General features: G+C 37.0%; 2 non-coding genes across 2 annotated transcripts; one reads left to right on the top strand and one right to left on the bottom strand.

Moving 5' to 3' along the window:
- Nucleotides 1–2,555: 2,555 nt before the first annotated feature.
- Nucleotides 2,556–2,629, bottom strand: TRNAS-GCU (transfer RNA serine (anticodon GCU)). Its single transcript has one exon. It is a non-coding gene; the product is annotated as a tRNA-Ser (tRNA).
- A 279-nt stretch (nucleotides 2,630–2,908) lies between these two features.
- TRNAS-GCU (transfer RNA serine (anticodon GCU)) lies at nucleotides 2,909–2,982 on the top strand. The gene has a single exon. It is a non-coding gene; the product is annotated as a tRNA-Ser (tRNA).
- The last annotated feature ends 6,150 nt before the right edge of the window (nucleotides 2,983–9,132 follow it).

The raw sequence follows: 9,132 nt of genomic DNA, 5'->3' as shown, positions 1-9,132 counted from the left end.
AAAATACAATTAATATTAATACTAACAATTAATACTAACAATAATTAATAATAATAATAATAATAATAATAATAATAATAATAATAATAATAATAACAGGGAACATCCTAAATTAAATGAAGCACGATCACTTAAAATAATATTTAAAGTAAATCTAATTTGTGTCTTAAACCTAAGTTCGAACTAAAACCCACGAGTATGATATGTTCATATCTGCACAAGTACCTTTCAACACTACACTCATTTCGCTGTCAACTCACTCACTCACTGCACTGGAACTACGACACATTTCACTGATTCTATCCTGATTTCACTAACACTTCAAAAACATTTCACTGTTCAAATACTTTGCACTGCCACTATAAACTATAAAGCTTCACTGACAGGAACACGTTTCACTTACACAGCACACTTCACTGACACGACATACTTCTTCACTGATACAACACACTTCACTGACACAACATAATTCTTCACTGATACAACACTTCAATAACAACATATCATTTACACCCTTTAAATACTGTGTATAATTACCGTCTATTAGTAAAGTCCTTAAGCCTATTTTTAAATACATTTTTGGTTGTTGGTAAAGCCTTTAGTAAGTCTGCAGGTAAAGCATTCCAGTCCCTGATAGTACGATTGAGAAAGGAAAACTTTCCAGTGTCCGTCCTCTGCCTTCTTTCCCTCAATTTATATGAGTGGTCGTTCCTTGAAGAGTAATTTGGCGGCTGCAACCTATTTTTTATTTCTCTCCAGGCAGGCTCACCTCTGTATGTTTAGAACAGTGCGCATAATCGAATTCGCGTTCTCCTGTCCGTGAGTGTGTCCCATTTTAATGGTGAATTTTTCCGACAACACTTGAGAGTCCGTTTTTGAATCTTTTCCAGTGTCTTAATATGTTCTAATCTGTAAGGATCCCAACATGCAGCACCATATTCCATTACTGGACGTACTAGTGATTTATATGCAATTTCTTTGGATTTATCAAATCCTTTTCTTAGTACCCTCATCACAAAGTGTACAGCTCTCCATGCTTTTCCCGCTGTGTCTGTAACGTGTTCCCCCCCAGCCGAGATCGCTGCTAAATGTTATTCCTAGGTATTTACACTTGTTAACTTCCGGAATGGTTTCGCCCCCTAACATATACGATGCGATTATTTTATTTCTTTTCCTTGTAAAACTGATGGCTTTGCTCTTTAGAGAATTTATTTTCATTTTGTTGGCTATTGCCCAGTCGTTTATTCTATTGAGGTCATTCTGAAGAAGAGTAGTATCATCAAAACTTTTTATTTCCCTGTATACCATACAATCATCCGCGAATAAGCGAACCCTAGACAAGATATTAACCGGCAGATCATTTACAAAAGCCAGGAATAGAAGAGGCCCCAAGACACTCCCCTGTGGGACTCTGGAAGTAATTTCAATTGGGTTCGATAATTCCTCCCCTTCCCGTACTCTCTGAGTGCGACAAGTGCATGAATGCATGCATATTTTGGGATTTTAAAGTACATGAAATTCTCGTCTCTATTTATATGATATTGTTTTCTTGTTTTGGTGTCGAGAAAGAACTCCCGAAGTTTTGTCCCAGTAATTCTGTTACACGCTGTATAAGTCCAGAATATAAAACAGTGGTAAACTATATTAAAATATTCACATTTTAGAGCAAGGAATAATATTTTTTATCTAAGAACCCTGCCCACATTTTTCACTTCCGCAGGTCCGTTGTGGCTATAATATCCCAACATTCCGTTGTTGTGTTTGGGTTGGACAGATGAATCGCCCATCGCAGAACTGTACAGCGAGGGCCGGTCTGAAAGAATGCCGCATTTATTGCGAGACTGTACAATGCTTGTACCTATTACACTGATGCTGGGTGGAATAAAAATCACATTTAACGAGATTCGCGATTGTGCATCCACACGCCCCCGGCACGAATCACACATAGGAGCGCGACAAAGCCCCCAAAATTGTTAGCATAAATTAATTTGCCAGTCTTTTGTCGACCGTTTTCAATAGCACGGACGGGTAATGGACAAACCCATATGTATATTCATACTTCACAAAAACTCTCTGATGTCTACACGGCTGTGGACGTGCCCCCCCCCCCCAACCCCGCCTCCCCACAATCCCCTCCTGGACCGTCGTTTTGATAAATATGGCTTACATCGGCGTAAAGTGCTTGGGGCTCGGTTCTAGATTATTTTCTATTCCCTTTGCGTTCGCTAAAGCAGCAGATATTAAAAGTGTGGACTGTAAATTCACATAGACTTGGGCTTATACAGTGATATACGAGCCCGGCCAGAGACTCCGCTAAATGAGGGGATTGAGTAAGTATCTGTTAACCAAATATATAATGAATTTGCGTGTTGTTAGCTGTTCCTAAACATTTATGAACAATATCTTATCTTGGCTTCATGAGTGACGGATTCAGAGATTCGGAATTACAATGACATAAAAATTAAGTTTTGCCTGAAGACTCCAAACGGTGTTCGATGTGGAGAGAGAATTTATTGTGAAACATTTCGAAACTGAATAATTTCAAGGAAAAATTGTTCCGAGGCCGGGTATCGATCCCGGGACCCTTCGCTTAGCGCGCGAACGCTCTACCGACTGAGCTACCCCAGGAACTATACACGACATCGTCACAATTTTTCCTTTTATATCCACACAACTCACATGAGCTGACCAGACGCCAGAACTCAACTATGAGTGCACACAAATGCTGTGTGACTTAAATTGTGGCTTTCTGTTAACGTACCTCCAGTAACGAATGTATTATACAAATCTGGCTTTCAGGTAGTAGCTCCCTGTAAAGCAGGTTTGAATAATTTCAAGGAAAAATTGTTCCGAGGCCGGGTATCGATCCCGGGACCCAAGGAAAAATTGTGACTGTGTCGTGTATAGTTCCTGGGGTAGCTCAGTCGGTAGAGCGTTCGCGCGCTAAGCGAAGGGTCCCGGGATCGATACCCGGCCTCGGAACAATTTTTCCTTGAAATTATTCAAACTTGCTTTACAGGGAGCTACTACCTGAAAGCCAGATTTGTATAACATTTCGAAACTGTTTATCAATTCCAGGGCCCTATTTCACGAAAATGGGGGACTGAAGCCGGATGGTCTATGGCGAGTCCTCGGCATCAACCCCTTTGATTTGATTACCTGGTTGGGTTTTTCCAAGGTTTTCCCCAACCAAAAGGCAAATGCCGGATAATATTTTCGCGAATCCTCGGACCTCACCTCATCTCACTACATCTCGCCAAAATATTGTAAAAAATTGCACAAAATTGTAAAAATTGTAATTGTAGTATTATAAAATTTTGACTTGTTCCACATCTTAAAGCTTCATTGCTCATGTAAGATCTATGGAATAAAATAAATGAATGAATGAATGACCAATTACAAATTACAGGCGAGAAAAGTTACAAATCTAGGCTACATACCTATTTACAAAGTTTTGTTTCACAAAGATACTCTTGTAAATTTGTATGTGAAGTAGAAAATAATTGGTTATAGGCTATGATATGAGGCGTATAGTTTCAAAAGTCGACAGCTTTGATTTTTATGAAAAATGAGTTCTTATATCTTTGGGTTGAAATGCATTGGAAAAACTTATTTGCATCCTCCAAAGCTCGATATTTCTAACATAAATTAAGCTTTAAAATATGGAGTTTTTTTTTTTCAAAACCCGACTTATTTTGTTAAGGTACTATTTCAAAACTCGACTATGAAGGCCAGTAACGTTCCAGAAGCCGGCATCTTTCCTCGGGACAAAGAAAGTGTGTGATTTCTTTATGCCACTAGTGTTTGCTTTTAGAATATCGCAGTTCTTCAGTGTACGGAAGTTACTGGTAAAATCGACAATGGAACTTTAGCACAACAACAATATGCTTCATTCTACTCTCGTTCGGAGCCCGGAACTACCGGACCTTGGACCGTATTAAATAATACAATTTTTGATCGAAGGAATGATTAAATTAAAGAAGAAAAATTGATATATTAAAAATAAATATTCTACAAAAGTATATTTGAAGAAGGATCATATGTTAGATATGAAAAGTATTCTTTCTGAGAATCGGTTTTGAAAGTAGTTAATGACAGCCCTCTACACTATGTACAGTAGTGGCAAAAAAAAAAAACCGGACCGACCCTTGTAGCTGATTACAGAGCCTTGTTCACTCCAGAGCACGATAGATTGGTAACTAAGACTTTCGTGGGAAGGAAACTTTTTTTTTGTTCCTTATTCAAATTTATTCCCAATACTTTTCGATTGCAGCGATATTTTACTACTTAATTAACTTATTATTCCCAAAACATGAATTTTACCAGCAATCGAAAAGTATTGGGAATAAATTTGAATAAGGAACAAAAATAAATTTCCTTTCCAGGCAGGATTAGAACCACGAAAGTCTTAGTTACCAGTCTATCGTGCTCTGGAGTGAACAAGGCTCTGAAATCAGCTACAAAGGTCGGTCCGGTTTTTTTGCCACTACTGTACACTAAACTAAGCTATTTTCACTATTACACTATCATGAAGACTGAAGGCTTATATTGATCAAACATTATTTACACTATTATACACAATTTACAAACAAAAAAAGTGTAGGCCATATTATTATGAAATAAAATACTTTGCATTACAATACACAAACCTAATAAGCTTAATAGTGTAAATAATTATGCAAATCTGGCTTTCAGGTAATAGCTTCCTTTAAAGCAGGTTTGAATAATTTCAAGGAAAAATTGTTCCGGGGCCGGGTACCGATCCCGGGACCCTTCGCTTAGCGCGCGAACGCTCTACCGACTATCGTGTATGGTTCCTGGGGTAGCTCAGTCGGTAGATCGTTCGCGCGCTAAGCGAAGGGTCCCGGGATCGATACCCGGCCCCGGAACAATTTTTCCTTGAAAATATTCAAGTGTAAATAATGTTTGGTCATTGTAAGTCTACGTTCTATATTGTACTGTAAATAGTAAAAATAGAGAATTATAATATGCATAAATGTAAATTGTAAATATTAGTGTCATTGTTAGCGGTTTATGATTTATTCTCCCCCCCCCCCCACTCACAAGACTCGCGTGAGCTGTCAGTCAAGTACTTCGCTTGCTTGATGCACGTGCGTTTTCCACTTAAAAACTCCAGCAATACTTAATCTTGTTTAGTTATAACAAAAGAAGTAGTGTATAGATTACGATGACGACAGAAGAACGCATTTATAAATAATAGTAGGCCTACTAGGAACTGGACACCCTACTTCATTATCTCCTGGCTTAGTCGCCTCATGAGTGATGCCTTATTGGTGTCACTTGTGAGGTTCAAACCTATCTTCGGACAGTTGACTAAATGATAATAATAATAATAATAATAATAATAATAATAATCATCATCATCATCATAATCATCATGGGCAGACCTATAACATTTGAGAAATACGAGTATTTCAAAAATCAAATGTAAATATAATTTTTTTCTGATGGTTTTTGTACGTAATACAAAACGGTAAGGTAAAATTGTATAGTGACAATATATGTACCACGGTTATATGCGCTGAATATGCTACTCTTGTTTTGTAGTGTCGTTATACTTACGTCACTAACTTATCGTTTGTGCAGGCAGAAATTTTATCATTGTGATTACTATAACTTTGTTATTTGCGTTAGGCTACTCTAACAGACTAATACTAATTTGCTGTCGTATTTGATTTGAAATTGAATTGCATGAATCTGCATTGTTCTGCACCACACACATATCGCATACAGTTTCACACACCGTCCTGCAGAGTGCAGGATGTGCGTAAATTCAGGTGACATTGCACAGCAACGCAAAACAATTGCTGCGTAATGCCTATGTAATGTTTGATTCGTAAGCAAATTAATAGTTTCTATTCAGTAATAATAATAATAATAATAATAATAATAATAATAATAATGATAATAATAATAATTTTTATTGCTAAAATAAAGATAGGCTTATGAGTACATATTGTTTTTATATATAAAAATCACTCTAGCACCCGCAGAAAGAGTATACTGTATACTCTTGCTCAGGGAGTATTTCACAAAATCTTAAAATAAGTACTTAACTAATTTAAAAAATGAAAACTAAACAAGAAAGAAAGAAAAACACAGATATTACAGTAATTGAAACTTTATACTGCTCCCCGAAACAACAATTTTTAATTGATTTTTTTTAAATAATGACCATTAGCAAATTGTTAATTTAGCTGTTACCTTGTTATACAGTCTTGGACAGAAGTTGCTACTGTGATTAGAAGCTACAGTTGTGGTACATTTAGGTTCTGTCAAGCATATGTTGTCCGATCTTTTAGTTTTATATGTATGTGAATACAAATTCAATATATTACGGTTTTTACTTGTTTGTTACTTAATAAATATATTGTGACAGCGACGTGAGATTCGAACTCACGACCAGCGTCCCGCAAGAAAGCAGATCGCGCGGAGCACGAAGGGACGGCGCGCGGCGGAGTAGTGGGGAAAGGGGCCTACACGCGCGCAGCTGCTACTTAACGCAGTGAATGGGGAACGGACTTTCCCGACTCTTCGAGAAGTCCGTCGAAGTGGAGATATCCAGATAATTCTCTACACACCTGTAGAAAATTCTCGCAACTATGATTTTGCTATAAAAGAAGAAGCGCCAGCGAACTCGAGAGTTTTTCTGTTATTCAGTCAGTGAGTAAGCCAGAGCAAGCAAGCCAGCCGGAGTTCGACTCGAGTGTGCGTCCGCATCTGCGTCAGCATCCGAAGGCCTGAGTTCGAGTGCAGTGGACCGCAGTTGGAGGGACCTGAGTTCGAGTGCAGTGGACCGCAGTTGGAGGGACCCGAGTTCGAGTACAGTGAACTGTCTCTGAAGGTCTGTGGTTCGAGATACCGTGAACTCGAGTGACTGAGATAGAAGAACTGTGAACTGAGAACTGATAGTTCTGATCTGTAAATAGTGCTTTGTAAATATTAGTTAAGATTAACAGTTCATTGTTGTTCGTACTAGTCCAAGTAAATTGTCATTGTCGTCGGTGGAGTTTTATAACGAATATTGTGTTGAGTGAAAATCCAATTGTTGACGAGAGCGTTTAAGGCGAATTGTAGAAAGGAATTATTGTTGTGACGAATAAATTACATTGTTGTTACTAATAAAATTCACAATATTTTTATATTTATGGAGTACATTAATCTATGTATTGTGGGTCCCTATCACCACGGCATGGCGCGTCCTCAGGTTGCGGATAGAGGAGACGGCCTCCAGATATGGAGGGTAGCTGGGAATATATTGAATAAGCAGTCGTGGACAGCCGATAAGGGGTGGTCCTCCAGCTTGTGGGTTGGGCGAAGGGCTAACAACCCATCACCGTAAAAACAGCTTGTTACGAAACCTAACAATAAGCCTCGGAATGGGACTGATTCTCCGGTACGACCACAGCAAAGGAAAAAGCCAGAAATGCATATAGAGTGTTAGTTGGGAGGCCAGAGGGCAAAAGACCTTTGGGGAGGCCGAGACGTAGATGGGAAGATAATATTAAAATGGATTTGAGGGAGGTAGGATATGATGGTAGAGACTGGATTAATCTTGCTCAGGATAGGGACCAATGGCGGGCTTATGTGAGGGCGGCAATGAACCTCCGGATTCCTTAAAAGCCAGTAAGTAAGTAAGTAAGTATGGAGTACATTAATTGAAGATACTAACCTAGCATACGAAAGGAAATATTAATGATATATTCAGGGAATGGATTTATATATAATTAAAATGTATCAAATATGTAAATATATATTTAGTTACTTTTATCTCAATGTGTAATTAAAATATGAACGTAAAATTACCAAAAATGTTAATTTTCATTTAATTGAAATAGGCCTATGTAATGTTTAAATTTTTATTCATTAATCATTATTTTAATATGAAATTCAACTAATAATAATAATAATAATAATAATAATAATAATAATAATAATAATAATAATAATACTTTATTGCCAGAACAAAGATACATATTGATTTCTTTTAATATAAAAACACTCTACAACCCCCAGAAAGAGTAAGTTATATACTCCTGCTCAGGGGGCATTCCACATAATGTTAAGACATTGTATTAAATAACAGAGTAAAAAGTAAAGAAAAAAAAAGAAGAAATAAGAAAAAACACAGATATCACAATAATTGAACTTTAAATTTTCTCTGTAAACAGCAATTTTTTTAATTGATCTTTTGAAATAAGGAGCATTAGCAAATTGTATGTTTGGGAATTTATCTATTATCATGTTATAAAGCCTTGGACTGAAGTTGCTACTGTGATTGTACGCTACAGTTGTAGTGCATTTAGGAATTGTCAAAGCATATGTTGTCTGATCTTTTGGTTTTATATTTATGTGAATATAAATTAAATATATTTCGTTTTTTATGTACGAAATTCAATAATACATTGTTATAAATTTAATGGAAGTCAAATACTTTAAATTCTGAATACAGTAGCTCTGAAGGATACTCAAAAGGTTTACTAAGGCATATTTGTATTATTCTTTTCTGTAGTAGAGTTATTGGCATGAGGGAGGTACTATAAGCAGTACCCCATCCTATAATGCCGTATTATAATATAGCTTGTACTAATGCGAGATAAATCAGTCGTAAGGTATGGACAGTCAAGCAATTTCGTAGGATGACAAAATAGTGAATAATTTTTCTTAATCTATTGCACAGAAAAAGAACGTGTTTATCCCAACGTAAACATTGGTCGATTATTATTCCGAAATACTTAACTTGAGGAGATTCATTTAGAATATGACAGTTACGTACAACTACTATTAGAAGAACAATTGGATGTATGCATTTTTAAATACAAGAGTGAATCAGGAGATTTCATACCAACAGATGTTAACGAAAATGGTACAACCATAGTTTTAGAATGATATAGCCTACCATCTTTTATTCCCTGTTACCTAAACAATAGATTACAAAAATAAATACCCATATTTAGTTACTTTTATCTCAATATGTAATAAGGCCACCGGCGTAGCTAGGTCGGTTAAGGTGCTTGCCTGCCGATCCGGAGTTTCGCTCGGGCACGGGTTCGATTCCCGCTTGGGCTGATTACCTGGTTGGTTTTTTTCCGAGGTTTTCCCAACCGTAAG

The sequence above is a fragment of the Periplaneta americana genome, chromosome 8 (genome assembly GCF_040183065.1).
Source record: "Periplaneta americana isolate PAMFEO1 chromosome 8, P.americana_PAMFEO1_priV1, whole genome shotgun sequence".
In the NCBI taxonomy this organism is placed as follows: domain Eukaryota; kingdom Metazoa; phylum Arthropoda; class Insecta; order Blattodea; family Blattidae; genus Periplaneta; species Periplaneta americana.
Note: the sequence above shows the minus strand (reverse complement) of the source record. Positions and strands in the feature narration are given on the sequence as shown.